Source organism: Trachypithecus francoisi, unplaced genomic scaffold, assembly GCF_009764315.1.
Source record: "Trachypithecus francoisi isolate TF-2019V2 unplaced genomic scaffold, Tfra_2.0 Lachesis_group11, whole genome shotgun sequence".
Classification (NCBI taxonomy): Eukaryota; Metazoa; Chordata; class Mammalia; order Primates; family Cercopithecidae; genus Trachypithecus; species Trachypithecus francoisi.
In genome coordinates this window covers 97701577-97718720 of record NW_022681456.1, presented here as the reverse complement: position 1 = coordinate 97718720, position 17144 = coordinate 97701577, and the positions used below count along the sequence as shown (strand labels likewise).

Sequence of the window (17144 nt, the reverse complement as noted above, 5' to 3'; positions counted from 1 at the left end):
CAGGCAGTACAGCACAGTGGTGAGACAGCCCCTAAGATAGGAGAACTGATGCACACAGACCCCAGGGTCCAAAGACCATCCCATCCAGCACTCATCATTGCCAGCAATTCCACCTCCATGACCAACAGAGCCAATGTGCCTGGTGTGTGCTCCCATCAGTTCCTGAGAACCTGCCCACTCAGTGGCCACCACCCACAAAAAAGTCATGTGACTATCTCCACAAAAACATAGTTTAGGCCACTGAGGCACTTGCAGACACCACTGTCATCGATTATAGCAAAATAAATCACATGGAAACTACACTATTGTACCCAGCCCGAACCAAAGTCAAAGAACCTTACTCAATCAACAATATAGGGTACATCTATAGGTAAGAGTCTTTCCCTTCAAAAGTTACTCTGTAAAATTGGAAGAGACATCTCTTCCACCAGATATGCAGATAGTGTAGGGACACAAGAAACCTGAAACACAAGAAAACATAACAGTTCCAAAGGAACACCATAATTCCTCAGTTATACATCCCAAAGAAAAGTAAATATATGAAATACTTGAAAATAAATTCAAAATAATAGTCTTAAGGAAACTCCATGAGATACAAGAGAACACAGATATACAATTCCACTGAATCAGAAAAACAATTCATGATGTGAATGAGAAATTCAAGAAGATATCATAGATATCATAGAAAAATTCAAACAGAAATCTCGAAGCTGAAGAATTTAATGAATGAAGTAAAAATTATACTTGATAGCATCAACAGACTAGATCAAGCAGGAGAAAAATTTCTGGACTTGAAGACAAGTCTTTTGAAATAACTGAGTGACATACAAAAAAAAGAAAAACATAATAAAATTTAAAAAGCCTATGAGACATATGAGACACCATTACATGAACAAATATTTGTGTTAGAGGAACTTCAGAAGGAGAAAATATGGGAATAGGCATAAAAAACCTATTTAACAAAGTAAATGCTTAACACTTACCAAGTCTTGGAAAATATATGGACATTTAGGTCCAGGAAACTCATTAGTTCCTAAATAGATGCAAAACAAAAAGTTTCTCTCTGAGGCACATTATAGTCAAGCTGTCAAAAGTCAAAGACAAAGAGAATTCTAAAAAGAGTAAGAGAAAAGCATCAAGTTAAATATAAGAGAGTCCACATTGGACTAATAGCAGATTTGTTTATTTCTCAAAAAGAAAACTTACAGGCTAGAAGAAAAGGCGATGGTATATTCAAAGTACTGAAGGGAAAAATCCCTGCCAGCCAAAAAATACTATACCCAGCAAAACTATCTCACAGAACTAAAGGAGAAATAAAGCCTATTCCAGACAAACAAAAAGTGAAGGAATTCATACTCACTATACTAGTCTTACAATAAATGATTAAGGGGTTCTACATTGGAAGCACAAGAATCATAGTTACTATCATGAAAACAAACAAACGTACAAAAGTCAATGACAGAGCAGATATGCAAATAAGAAAGAGAAAGGAATCAAAACTTATCACTACAAAAGACCACTGAACCACAAAGATAAACAATAAGACAGAATAAAGGGAGCAATATGCTGCCTACAATAAACTCACTTCCCCTATAAAGACACACGTAAAGTGAAGGGATGGAAAAAGATAGGCCATGCAAATGGAAACCAAAAGCAAGCAGGAGTAACTGTATTTATATGAGATAAAATATACTTTAAATTAAAAAATGTAGAAACAGATAAAGAACATCATTATAAAATGATAAAGAAATCAATTCAGCAGGAGTATATAACGTATATATATAACACAAATCCCCAACACTGAAGTACCTTGATATATAAATTGAATATTGTTAGATCTAAAGGGAGAGATAGACTCCAGTAAAATAATTGAAGACTTAAACATTAAACCCTCACTGGACAGATCATCTAGACAGAAATTCAACAAAGATACACCAGGTTTAAACTGCACTTTAGATTAAATTTCATCCAACTGCTGCAGAATATACATTCTTCTCACCAGCACATGAAACATTATTAAGGTTAGACCATGTGTTAGGCTACAAAACAAGTCTCAAAAAATTTTATCAAAATCAAAATCATATCAAGTTTGTTTTCAGACAATAATGGAATAGAACTAGGAATCAATAAACAAGAGAGATTTTGGAAATTGTACAAATACATGGGAATTAAAAAACATTCTCTTGAATAACCAATGAGTCAACTAAGAAATTAAGAAGAAAATTTAGAAAACTTTTGAAGTAAATGAAACTATGAACAAACCTAAACCTGTGGAATACAGCAAAAATAGTAGTGAGAGTGAAGTTTGTAGCAGTAAATGCCTAGATCAAAAAAGTAAAAATATTTTAAATAAACAAATTGATGCATGTCAAAGAACTAGAAAAGCAAGAACAAACCAACCCCCAAATTAGTACATGAAAATAAATAATAAAGATTAGAGCAGAAATAAACAAAATTAAGACTAAAAAGCAGTACAAAAGATCAAGGAAATAAAAAGTTGGTTTTTGGGAAATATAAAATTGACAAATCAATGCATTTTACAGCCAACTAGTTTTTGACAAGGATGCCAAGAACATATATGGGGGAAGGGAGAGCTTCTTCAATAAGTGATGCTGGGGAAAAAGTCTACTAAAACTAATTTATTGTCATTATACAGGAAGGATAATGGACATTCATATGCAGAATAATAAAAATAGACTCATCTTTCACCATATACAAAAATCAACTCCGAATCACTTAAAGACTTAAATATGAGACAATAAACTTAAAGACTTAAATATCTTAAAGTCTTAATCACTTAAAGACTTAAATATGAGACAAAAATTCCTCCTATGGAGAAATTTTTCTGGACATTGTTCTGGGCAAAGATTTTATGGATAAGAACTCAGAAGTACAGGCAACAAAAGTAAAAATAGACAAATGGAATATTATCAAACTAAAAATATTCTACGCAACAAACAAAACAAACAAGAGTGAAAAGACAACCTGTAGAATGGGAGAAAATATCTGCAAACTATTCATTTGACAAGGGGTTAATATGCAGAATAAACAAGGAACTCAGACAACTCAACAGGAAAAAAAAAAAAAAAACAAAAAACCCAAATAGCCCAAGTAAAAAATAAGCAAGTGGTCTGAACAGACATTTCTCAAAACGAGATAAGCAAAAGGCCAGCAAGTATGTGAAACAGTACTCAACATCACTAGTCATCAATGAAATGCAAATCAAAATCACGAGACACTATTTCATCACAATTAGAATGGTTATTATCAAAAAGACAAAAAATAACAAATGCTGGTGAAGATGCAGAGAAAGGGGAACTTTCACATACTGTTGGGAATGTAAGTTAAGTCACTCATCATAGAAAACAGTATGGAAGTTCCTCAAAGAAAAATAGAACAACCTCATGATCTAGTAATCCCACTACTCGGTATATATCCAAAGGAAAGGAAATCAGTGTATCAAAGAGATATTGGCATTCCCATGTTTATTACAGCGTTATTCAAAATAGCAAAGATATAGAATAAACCTGTGTCCATCAGCAGAAGAATGGATAAAGAAAATATGGTTTATATGTACAATGGAATACTATTCGGCCATAAAAAAGAATGAAATCCCATAATCTACAGCAACATTGATGGAACCGGAGGCGATTATATTAAATGAAATAAACCAGGCACAGAAAGACAAATAGTGCATGTTCTCACTCATATATGGAACGCAAAAAAGTTGATCTCCCAGCAGGAGAGACTAGAATAGTGATTACTAGAGCCTGGGAAGGGTTGGTTAACAAATACAAAATTATAGCTGAATAGAGTGAATAAGTTCTGGTGTTCTATAGCACTGTAGGGTGGCTACAATGAACAACAATTTATTGCATATTTTCAAATAGCTAGAAGAGAGGATTTTGAACGTTCCCAACACAAATGACAGATATTTGAGGTGATGGATATGTTAAACCTTGATGTGATTATTACACATTTTATATATGTATCAAAATATTATACTGTACCACATAAATATGTGTATTATGTGTCAATTTAAAAAAATACATAAAAACCTGTATAACACCAGAGCTTAGTCAAAGTGACTGAATCTGTGAGGATACGGAAGGCACTTTGAACACTTGTACAGTGTCTAGGCTATTATTGTTTATATTAATTAACATTGTACTAAGGCGAATGTTAGCAGAAATTATTATAACGGGTATGTTGTCTATTTGGTTTGCTATAATACACAGTCTTTCTTTTGCATTTCTAATAAACCCTGTTCTCTTATTTCTTAACAGAAAAGTAATGCATGAAACACGAACTGAGCCAATGTAATACTACCTATGAGGCACCATTCTAGTCTCTGAAGATTTGCTAGTCTCTGAGTTTTGCTTTGTAAAATTTTTAATTTAAAAAAAATTTTTGACTCTTTTGTAATAACAGCTTAAAACACAAGCACATTGTACAACTGTACAAAAATATTTTCTTTTTAAATATTCTAATTCTATTTATCTTTTCCTCTTTTTAAGCTTTTTGACAGAAAGTAAAACACAAACACACACACTAGCTTAGTCCTACACAAATTCTGGATCATCAGTATCACCATCTTTCACCTCCACATCCCGTCCCACTGAAGGACTTGCTTAAGGATGTTTTACAGCTTTTTTTGTTTTTGTTTTTGTTTTTGTTTTAAGTAGAAGGGGTACATTCTAAAAACAATAAAAAGTTTAATATTGGAAACACATAAACCAGTTACATAGTCATTTATTATCATTGTCAAGTATTATGGACTATACATAATTGCACATTCTATATCTTTATAGCACTGGCAGGACAATAGATTTGCTTACACCATCATCAACACAAATGTGAGTAATTTGTTGTGCTATGACATCATGACGTCACTAGGTTATTAGGAATTTTTCAGCTCCATTATAACCTTATGGGACCATAGTTACATATTCAGTCCATCAGTGATCTAAATGTCATTTGCTCATAACTCTATCTGCAAAACACCTTCACAGCAGTACTTATATTAGTGTTTGTTTCAACAACTGAGAGAAAGTGTGTATACACCAAGGGCAGAGAAATTTGAGGGCCATCTCAATTTTCTGACTACCATAGGGCCTGTATTTAAAATCAGGTTTCCAGTAGTGATCATTCAAGTTTTCAGATTTCTAGAGAGCAAATATGACTTTTGATTATAAATAAAAACAAAAATAAAAAATCCCCAAAGTATAAAGAAATTACATTTTTTCCTATTGAAGTAATTAAGGATTTTAAACTAAATTTAACGAAATCTGAAAGCTGTTCCAACACTAATTCTGCAGCTCAGCAGGTAACACAAGTAGCCTGGATAATATTAACTGAAATTCAAGATAGAAGATAAAAGACAACCTCTGGTTAAGTTAAATCTCTGATTAAGCTACAACACCTACTAGATTTTAAAATAGTTAATGTATCTGGTTAATATTCATAGCATGCTCTTCATTTCTCATTTGAAATGTTCCCTTTCAAATTGCACTATCATTGCTTAAATGAACCAGTGAGCAAGTTAGTACAGGTATATATTTTTTGGAAATGCATATGCTTTGTAAAATTTAGCAGCTTATTTTAATATCCTTTATATAATTTCTTTGCATTTATAATGTAATGTTTTAAAAATATGAAATATATTTTTATGCACAATGTAGTAGCCAATATGTAAATAATTATAATGTAAAAATACTGGAAGAAAATATATCAGAAGCCATGTATAAGTTTTTTAGAATAGTGACAATACTGTAGTTCTCTAATAAAAAATTTTAAATGTGTTTGTATTACCTTAGAAATTAAAATATTTAGCATAAACCTGTTAAAATACTTTGTTTTCAGACAAACTTCCTTTTCTCTGTTAAAATGATGTGTTTGATATTACAGTTAAGTTACATTCATACTCAATACATCTTATCAGAAAGTTGTATTTGATTTTTAAGATATAAAACTCAGTGTTCCTTTCCTACAATAATGTATCTATTATTCATTAAATTTAAGTGACTCATAGGAAGATTCACTCATCATTTTTTTCCAAATTTCCAAACTTTGTCCAGATGGTTGTCAAATTTGAAGCATGGAATTCTTTAGAACTGATTAGAAAAAGAAAAACTTTTAACCAGTCCACCAAATCATAGATATTTACTGACCCCCTCTATATATTCAGGACTGTGTCAAGTGCTTACGAAGTGAGAAAGATTAAGATCTTTATACTTATATGATCTTAGATTATTATATCCAGCCCTAAATACTAAGATATTTTCTTGTTACTTAGCTTATTTTTGCCATTTTCAGTTGATACTTGCTAACAAGTATTGATGTAAAACATTTTCCCTGCCTTTGAGATTTATGCCCTTTTTGCTCATGATACTATCTGTTCTATATATTGCTGACATTTCCTAAGATTGTTAGCTATAATTTTTATTTCATGCAATGTCTCTGCCAGAGGTTGATGTCAGGACCCTGCTGGCATCATGTAATGAATAAGCAATGTTTATTTTTATATTCTGAATAAATATGTACATTTTGTAATTTTTCTTCCACAATTTTTGGTAGAATTTACTAATAAGCACGTATATGCCTGGTAATTTTTTGTGGGAAGGTTTTTGATAACAAATAGGAACTTTTTGAAAATTATTAGGGCAACTTATATTTTTTATTTCATTTTGTATCAGTTTTGCTAATTAGCACTTTTCAAGAAATTTGTTCAATATTTCTAAGTTGTTAAATTTATTGGCATTTATAATATTTTCTTATTATAGTTTGGTATCTGTGAGATATGTAGGAATACACTCATTCTTAATGATAGGAATCTACTTTTCATTTTTTTGATCAATTAATTTTATTTTTTCAAACATACATTAGGCTTTATTGATTTTCTCTATTTTTGGTTGGTATTCCATTATTTGATTTCTGGTTTTTATTGCTTCTTCTAGTTATTTAGTGTTTTTGTAATTAAAATTTTTAATTTGTTTTACCTTCATTGAAGTATAACTGACAAATTAAATTGCATATAGTTAATGCTTACGATGTGAGAATTGTATGTACATATACATTGTGAAATGATGACCACACATCCATCACTTCTCATAGTTATGTATTTTTTCCCTTTGGTGAAAACACTTAAGATCTACTCTTTTACCTTAACAAATTTCAAGTATAGAATATAATATTATTAACTATAGTCACCATGCTGTACATTAGACCCTCAGAACTTATAACTGAAAGTTTGTACTTTCATCTTATAACTGAAAATTTGGACCCTTTACCAACATCTCCCCATTACCTAATCCCGCAGCCACTGACAACCTCACTGTACTCTGTTTCTATGAGTTTGATTTTTTTTTTAAAAGAGTCTTCATGTAAGTGGAATTATTACCTTAATGTAATAAAAGCCATCTGTGACAAACCCACAGGCAGCATAATACTGAATGGGGAAAAGTTGAAAGCAATTCCCCAGAGAACTGGAACAAGAGAAGAATATCCACTCTCACACTTCTGTTCAACATGGTGCTGGAAGTCCAAGCCAGATCTGTCAGACAAGAGAAAGAAATCAAGGGCATCCAAATCAGTAAAGAGGAAGTCAAACAGTTGCTGTTTATTGATGATATGATCACTTACCTAGACAACCCTAAAGACTCCTCCAGAAAGCTCCTAGAACTGATAAATGAATTTCAGCAAAGTTTCAAGATACAAAATTAACGTACACAAATCAGTAGCTCTGCTATACAACAACAGTGACCAACTGAAAAGAAAATCAAGAACTAAATCCCCTTTACAATAGCTGCAAAAAAATAAAACAAAATACTTAGGAATATACCTAACCAAGGACGTGAAAGACCTCCATCAGGAAAACTACAAAACATTGCTGAAAGAAATCATAGATGACACAAAGAAATGGAAACACATCACATGCTCATGATGGGTAGTATCCATATTATGAAAATGACCGTACTGCCCAAAGCAATCTACAAATCCATGCAATTTCTATCAAAATACCACCATCATTCTTCACAAAATTAGGAAAAACAATCCTAAAATTCATATGGAAACAAAAAAGAGACTGTATAGCCAAGACAAGCCTAAGCAAAAAGAACAAATCCGGCGGCATCACATTATCTGATTTCAAACAATACTATAAGGCCATAGTCACCAAAACAGCATGACACTGGTGTAATAATAGGTACATACACCAATGGAACAGCATAGAGAACCCAGAAATAAACCCAAATACTTACAGTCAACTGATCTTTGACAAAGCAAACAAAAACACTAAGTGGGGAAAGGACACCCACATGTAGAAGAAAGAGTTATTAGATTTTGTGCCTGGAGTTGTTTAACTTTGTGCAGTTTGTATTATGGTTTTCAGGTTTACCAGAGGGATATATCTGTTAATTGCACAGAAAACCTGTATATGTAATTGTTTGTGCTCTGTCAAGGGGAGCTATAGGCTTCATAATTATTTTAATTGAATACTACTGCTCCCTTTGTGCTACTTTGTTTGTATTAATGAAGATTTGAGTAATTAGATTTAGAAGAACATAGCATCTTTGCTTGTCTGCATATGAAATTTCAGTGATGTTTTCTCAAATGGATTGAGAATAATACTGAAATGCTGAAATCTTGTGATATATCAGTGGAACGTCTATGGGCTTTTAGTAGATAAAGGAAGAATAAAATCCTGCACTCTTTTCTTTCTTTGTATAATATATACACACATACATGTATGTATATATGATACAGATACACATGGTATATGTATTCTAATATTTAGAAAGAAATACAGACAACCCTGTATTCCTGATGATAGTCCAACTTACGACGGTTTAACTTATACTTTTTTTTACTTCTGGTGGGTTTATTGGGGTATTAAATACATTTTTGACTTATGATATTTTCAACTTACAATGGGCTTATAGGGATGTAACCCAATCATAAGTCAAGGAGCATCTGCATATGTATATTTCTATATTTTAAAAAGCATATTGTTTTTTGATATACTCTGATGTAACACATATCCAATTACACTCTATGATCTCCTGGAAAATATTAGTTATATTTAAAACAATATTTTATTATGCAAACAATATATTTCAGAGTTGGTTAGCTCTACTTCAAAAAAATGCAAAACTAAAAAAAAAATTGGGTATATGAAAACAATGGTTAATAAAGAGTGATTAAATCTCTAATTCCTGCTACTTATACACCTAGCTAAATCATTCACTCGTATATTAGTCAGTCAGTCATTTATCCATTTGGAGAATGATGGTAATAACTATATATGCTTTCTGGATTTCTTTTTATTTTTCTTTTCATGTCCTTGTTGTTTTAGATGCATATAAATTTATTCTTTAGTTCAAAACTTGTCAAATCTTGTTGGAAACATGCAGGACGTGAAAAAAGCAGAGCAAAGTATAAAAGTATAAAATTTCATATTTATTAATTCAATTTTGTAAAGTATGCTGGAAGAGATAGAAAAGAGGAAGGAGTCATAGAGCCCATTGTTAGTGAGATTATGCTTTTATAAAGGCAAAATCCTTAAATTGTTACAGACAAAATTCTAATATGCATTGTCAGCACATCATATTTTTACTTTAATCATTAAGATGATAACTAACAGAATAACAGAAGGTTGAAATGGATTTTAAAAACTAGGATGATAAAACTAATAAAAAATGTTGAAATAATATTTCTAAATTAGTTACAAAAGTGAATTACACCCTGTAGTATGATAAAAGTTTTTTTTTTTTGAGTGTTTTCTCTCCTGCATGTCAAGAACTGTGAAGTGTCTAATATATTACCCTACATTTACACTGCCATATTCACCTGTCGTATTATGCTTGCAGAAGGTATAAGGGTCCTGGGTCAAAGAGAAAGGAGTTTATTACTATGGAAGAATGGGTAATATAAGCATCAGCATATTTTCATCAATTCCCTTATTACCCCAAGTTTTATAGGACCCAGAGAGATGCTGGACAAAGAGTGGATTATGTTAAAGGAGAATGCTGAACTTAGGAAACCCAAATCTTTTATAATCGGTGGTAAGAAGGCCTATCATTTTACTACAGAGGGAACAATTATCTTTATTATATTAAAGAGTAAGCATAAGCAAACCGATTCTTTCCTCTGGAGAGTGGTACAGTCTTCCAGAGGCTGTTCATATTGTATTCTTGAAAAGACAGTCCTATAAAAGGAAGAGCAATACCTCACTCACAATCTATGTAGAAAAGTAAAAGAGAAATAAAGGTTTGTTGTTTTCTACACTATCTTGACTTCTGGCAAATTTTCCCCTGAGGATGCCACTCTGTTGGTGACTGTGATTAGTCTGGCAGAGGCTGGTAGTTAGTGTATCTAATTGGTCTTATACAAGCATTTAATTAAGGCTACTACCAATAGGATTCAAATCAGTGGCTGTTGACCTTCTGTGTTGGCTTAGCTATGCTTCCCAGGGTCCAAGAACCAACAGAAATAAAAGTCATAAACCATTACAGTCTGTCTTAGAAGGCCATGTGGCTTTCTTCTTAAGTTTCTGTATTGATGGCTCCAGTTGACCTGGGACATTAATACAGTTACAAAAGCAATTGCACAGACCTCATCTTGGTTTGCAACTATCTATCCATAACAACCCTGGCCAGTAAATTGAGCTGACCTGATGACTTCTAGGACTAAAGTGGTATCATTGACTACTTCAGCTAACGTGAGAAACAAATTTCATACCACTGTTTCTATTTGAATGACCACACTATAGGGACAACTGCTTACAGAGTGTGCAAAAATAACAAGTCAATTATCCCTCCAGTTAGCTCCAATTATCCAGGTAGCTCCTCCAAGTAACCATGTGTAGTTTCATTTTAGAGAGGTTGCTATGGTCATCTAAAGATTACATTATAATCCATTGCTGGTGTTTCCTTTAACACTGGAAAATCTCTTATGACCACCGCTAAGGTGCAAGTTGCAGTGTTTTTGGGAGGGAGGGAAGTTAATGTCTGGCTTTCAAACAAGAAGTACAGTCCCAAGGGTGTATGTGGTACCACTGGAAACAAAGGTTTGCTAACAATTGTTGGTAACCTCCAAGTAGAACCTACATGAGTAGGGGCAGAATTTTATAGTGTCTTCAACATGACCTCTTGGTCAGCTGATAAACTGTAAGATTCTTAATTCAATTTGAGTAATTGAGTCTAGTCCCGATTTTTGGAAGGATTTCCTGAGGGCACTCAGCCCAAACTGTCCTATATATTTGTGCCACCAGCTGGGTGGCATTTGTCCAACCCATGAGTGGTTGAGTAGTGGCTATGGGAATGGGAATAGAGAAGATATCTGGAGATACTGATAGGTTTTGCCTGAGAGGTTCAGGAGTTGGGGTCATCCTCTGGTGTTTGGCAGATTTCTTGGAAGGATTAAGGGAAATGGCTATCATAAAATAGCATCAGCGGGGTTGAGAGTTGTGATTAGACAGACCCATCAATCAATTAAATTTTAGACACTTACAATGGTTTAGGAGAGAAACATCATGTTTTTAGTAACGACGGTGGCTACAAGATGTTTTGATGAAAGTTCGTTAATGCTCCACTTGCTCCATACCTCCAAGATGTAAAATACTATTTTTCTCATATGCCTGGGTTGTTTGTTTCCTCCACTATTACTAAACAAACAAACAAGCAAATATGTCCAAATTCAATAGCTATAATTTTACTTCTTCTTCCAGTCATCTTCAATTTGCAACCAGATACGGAGGGGATGTGTGTGAGAGTTAAAGGACACTTTTATAAAATTTATGGAAACACACTGTATCATTTATCTTACTTTGCTTGAGCCAATACAGGGAGACTCAGTGAGCATTGTACTCAACATAATAGTGATTATTTTTATGATGTGGGATCATGTCAGTCCAACCAGAGAATGCAAGTGGCTGAACTAGAATTAAATTGGAATCCTCTGGGACCCCTTAAAGTGTATAACAAGAAGACCAGCTTCAGTTTGTCATTAGAGAAAAAAAAAAGTGTCATGCTCAAAAATAATCAAGACACAATCTTACAATCTCAAAATAGGTCTATATAATTCTTCAATACTTTCATCCCATTCATTACCCAGAAAGTCTCTAAGAAGAGGTGATTCTTTTCTTGGGACAGCTGTAATTAGTGATTAAAGTGTCTTGTCAGGATGTGTGGACCAGGAGACACTGAGGGAGAGAGAACTGTAAACTTTTAGAGTCAATTTTTGATAAGCCTCTATACATGCTCAACAACATCAGATGCCTATTGATGGCAGTGAATTGAGGGTCCATTGAATACTTTGACTTTTAGTCACTTGTCAAGTTTTTATTTTGTAATAAAAAGTGTACCATTATCAGTCCTAATCATCTGGAGAGCCAAACATATGATACAGATTAGTTCCAATGGTCATAACTGTGTGGCCAGAGTTAAGTGATTAGTTGAGAAGTGCAAAACATAACAAGAAAAAGTGTCAGTTTGCAATGAGGCATCACCAATAGCTCTGAGAGAGAATCAAAGGGTTGTTAAATTCAATCTGCTAGCAGTAGATGGGAGTAACACTCCATGCAGTATGACATCTCTCATTAGGAGACAAATGTTTTAAACAGGAAGTTGCAAGGGAAATTAGAAAATAAGATGAAAGAAAATGAAAACACAACATTCCAAACTTATTGGATGTAGAGACAGTAGTACTGTGAGGGAAGTTTATATCTGTTAATGTCTATATTAAAAAAGGAGAAAGTTTAGGTTATTTTGAGATAACCTAAACTACCACCTGAAACTCCCTCCTTCCTTCTATTTGCTTTGTGGAGTTGGGGTAAATTTCTGTTGGGGCAGACCCTGTGGGGTCATTCACACCAGAGGATGACCCCAACTGCCAAAGCAAATAGAAGGAATAGAAGGAAGGATATAACAAAGATGAGAGTGGAAATTGATGAAATAGAGACTGAAAACAAAGATGATATTTAAAAACCCAAAAGTCAATTCTTTAAAATATCTACAAAATTGACAAAACTTTATTTAGGCTGATCAAGAAAAAAGATAAAGCAGACTCATATTACTAAAATCAGGAAGGAAAGAGGGTACATAACTATTGACCTTAGAGAACTAATGGTGGCAGTGCATATACTAAAACTGGAATGATACAGAGAAGGTTAGCATGGCCCATGCACAAGGATGACATGCAAATTCTTGACCATTTTATATAGTTACATAATGGTAAAGGGTTCAATTCCATAAGAAGACCTCACTATCCTAAATATATATGGACATAATAAAGGAGCACCCAGATTCATAAAGCAAGTTCTTAAAGATCTTCAAAGAGACTTAGATTCCCACACAATAATAGTGGGAGACCTCAACACCCTGCTGACAGTATTAGACAGACCATCAAGTCAGAAAATTAACAAAAATGTTAAAGAGCTGAATTCAACTCTGGACTAAACGGACCTGATAGACATCTACAGAACTCACCACCCCAAAACAACAGAATATACATTCTCCTCATTGCCACATGGCACATACTGTAAAATTGACTGCACAATTGGATATAAAATAATCCTTAGCAAGTGCAAAAGAACCAAAATCACACCAATCACTTTCTAGGACCACCGTACAATAAAAATAAAATTCAAGACTGAGAAAATTGCTCAAAAGGATACAATTACATGGAAGTTAGACAACCTGCTCCTGAATGACATTTGGGTAAACAATGAAATTAAGGTGGAAATCAAGAAGCTCTTTGAAAGTAATAAGAACAAAAATACAATATACCAGAATCTCTGGGATGCAGCTAAGACAGTGTCAAGAGAGAAATTTATAGCACCAACTGTCCATATCAAACAGTCAGAAAGATCTCAAATTAACACCATAACATCACAACTAAAAAAACTAGAGATGCAAGGCAAACCAATCCCCAAACTAGCAGAACAAGATATAGAACCAAAATCAGAGCTGAACTGAAGGAGACTGAGGTATGAAAAACTATTCAAAAGATCAATGAATCCAGGAGATGATCCTTTAAAAGAATTAATAAGATAGATAGACCACTAGCTAGACTAAAGAAGAATAAAAGAGATATCCAAATAAATACAATCAGAAAAATTCAAAGGAGAAATTATCACTGACCCCACAGAAATAAAAATAACAATTGGAAACTATAATAAACACCTCTATGCACAAAAATTAGAAAACCTAGAAGAAATGTATGAATTCCTGGACACATACATCCTCCCAAGACTGAAGAAGGAAGAAGTTGAATACCTTAACAGATGAGTAACATGCTCCAAAATTGAAACAGTAATAAATAGCCCACCAACAACAACAACAACAAAAAAAGCCCATGACCAGACAGCATCAGGGCTGAATTTTACCAGATGTACTAGGAAGAGCTGGTACCATTCCTATGGAAAATATTCCAGAAAAATGAGGAGGGACTCCTTTTCAACTCATTTGATGAGGCCAGCATCACCCTGATACCAAAACCTTGCAGAAATACATAAAAAAAATGAAAATTTCAGGCCAATATCCTTGATGAACATCAGTACAAAAATCTTCAATAAAATATGAACAAACCAAATATAGCAGCATATCAAAAAGCTAATCTACCACAATCAAGTAGGCTTTTTCCCTGGGATGCAAGGTTGGCTTAACATATCCAAATCAATAAACATGATTCATCACATAAACAGAACTAAAGACAAAAACCACATGATTATCTCAATAGATGCAGAAAAGGCTTTTGATAAAATTCAACATCGCTTCATGTTAAAAACTCTCAAAAAAACTAGGTATTCAAGGAATGTACCTCAAAATAATAAGACCAAATATATGACAAACAGAAAACCATTATACCGAACGGCCAAAAGCTGGAAGCATACCCCTTGAAAACAGGCACAAGACAAGGATGCCCTCTCTCACCACTCCTATTCAACATAGTATTGGAAGTCCTGGCCAGGGCAGTCAGGCTAGAAAAGGAAACAAAGAGCCTCCAAATAAGAATAGAGAAAGCCAAACTACCTTTGTTTGAAGATGAAATGATCCTATATCTAGGAAGCCCCATAGTCTTGGCCCAAATACTCCTTAAGCTGATAACTTCAGCAAAGTTTCAGAATGCAGAATCAACACACAAAACTCACGACCATTCCGTACACCAATAGCAGCAAAGTTGAGAACCAAATTAAGAACACAATCCCATTTACAATTCCTACAAAAAGAATAAAATACCTAGGAATACAGTTAAGCAGGGAGGTGAAAGATTTCTGTAATGAGAATTACAAAACACTGCTCAAAGAAATCAGAGATGACACAAACAAATGGAAAAAAAAAAATCCATGCTCATGAATAGGGAAAGTCAATATCATTAAAATGGTCATATGGCCTAAAGCATTTTATAGATTCAGTGCTATTCTTATCAGACTACCAATGACATGTTAACAGAACTAGAAAGAACTATTTAAAATTTCAAATGGAACCACAAAAGAGTCCAAGTAGCCAAGACAATCCTAAGCAAAAAGAACAAAGCAGGAAGCATCATGCTATCACAGTAATCAAAACAGCATGATACTGATATGAAAACAGACATGTAGACCAGTGGAACAGGACAGAGAGCCCATAAATATGGCTGCACACATACAACCATCTGATCTTTGATGAATCTGACAAAAACAAGCAATGGGGAAAAAAATCCCTATTTAATAAATGATGCTGAGACAACTGGTTAACCATATTGCAGAAGATTGAAACTGGGCTCCTTCTTTGCACCATAGACAAAAATCAACTTAAAAGTCTTTTCACCATAGACAAAAAGTCCTTGCACCATATACAAAAAGTCTTTGCACCGTAGACAAAAATAAACTTAAGATGGATTAAGGACTTAAATGTAAAATGAAAAACTATAAAAACCCTGGAAAACAACCTACACAATACCATTCTGGACATAAGAAATTGCAAAAGTTTCATGATGAAGACTCCCAAAAGCAATTGCAACAAAAGCAGAAATTGACAAATGGGATCTAATGAAACTAAAGAGCTTCTGCACAGAAAAGGAAACTATCAACAGAGTACACAGGCAATCTACAGAATGGGAGAAGACGTTTGCAAACTATGCATCTGACAAAGGTCTAACATCTAGTATCTATAAGGAATTTAAACAAATTTACAAGAAAAAAAGTCTATTAAAAAGTGGGCAAAGGACATGAACAGTTTTCAAAAGAAAACATATATGCGGCCAACAAGCATATTAAAAAGCAGCTCTACATCACTGATCATTAAATAAATGCAAATAAAAATCACAGTGATATACTATCTCTAACCAGTTAGAATGGCTATTATTAAAATGTCAAAAAACAACTGATACTGGCGAGGTTGCAGAGAAAAGGGAATGCTTACACACTGTTAGTGAGAGTATAAACTAGTTCAACCATTGTGGAAAGAAGTGTGACAATTCCTCAAAAAGCTGAAAACAGATCTACCATTTGACCCAGCAATCACATTACTGGGTATGTACCTAAAGGAATATAAATTGTTCTAGTATGTAAACATCCACACATATGTTCATCACAGCACTATTCGCAATACCAAAGACGTGGAATGAACCCAATCACCTGTCAATGGAAGATTGCATGAAGGAAATATGGTACTTGTACACCATGGAATACTATGCAGCCATAAGAAAGAATGAGGTTATGTCCTTTGCAGAAACATGGATGGAGCTGGGGCATTATCCTTAGCAAACTAATGCAGGAGCAGAAAATGAAATACCACATGTTGTAACTTACAAGTGGGAACTAAATAATGGTAACACATGGACACATAGAAGGGAACAACAGACACCGAGGCCTACCTAACATTGGAGGGTGGGAAGATAGAGAGGAACAGGAAAAATAACTATTGGCTATTAGACTTAGTTCTTAGGTGATGAAATAATCTGTACATAAACCCCTGTGACATGAGTTTACCTATATAACAAACCTGCACGTGTGCCCCTGACCCTAAAATAAAAGTTAAAAAACAAAAAAGAAGGACGAGATTACAAAGGAATTATATGAACAATTTTAGGCCAATGAATTTGATAACCCAGATGAAATGGAAAATTTTAGTAAGGTACAAACTACCAAAACTGAGTCAAGAAGA

At 33.7% G+C, this 17144-nt stretch overlaps 1 non-coding gene across 1 annotated transcript; it reads left to right on the top strand.

The window, feature by feature from the left end:
* The first annotated feature begins 13115 nt into the window (after nucleotides 1-13115).
* Nucleotides 13116-13222, top strand: LOC117091159. The gene has a single exon (XR_004440279.1). It is a non-coding gene; the product is annotated as a U6 spliceosomal RNA (small nuclear RNA).
* The last annotated feature ends 3922 nt before the right edge of the window (nucleotides 13223-17144 follow it).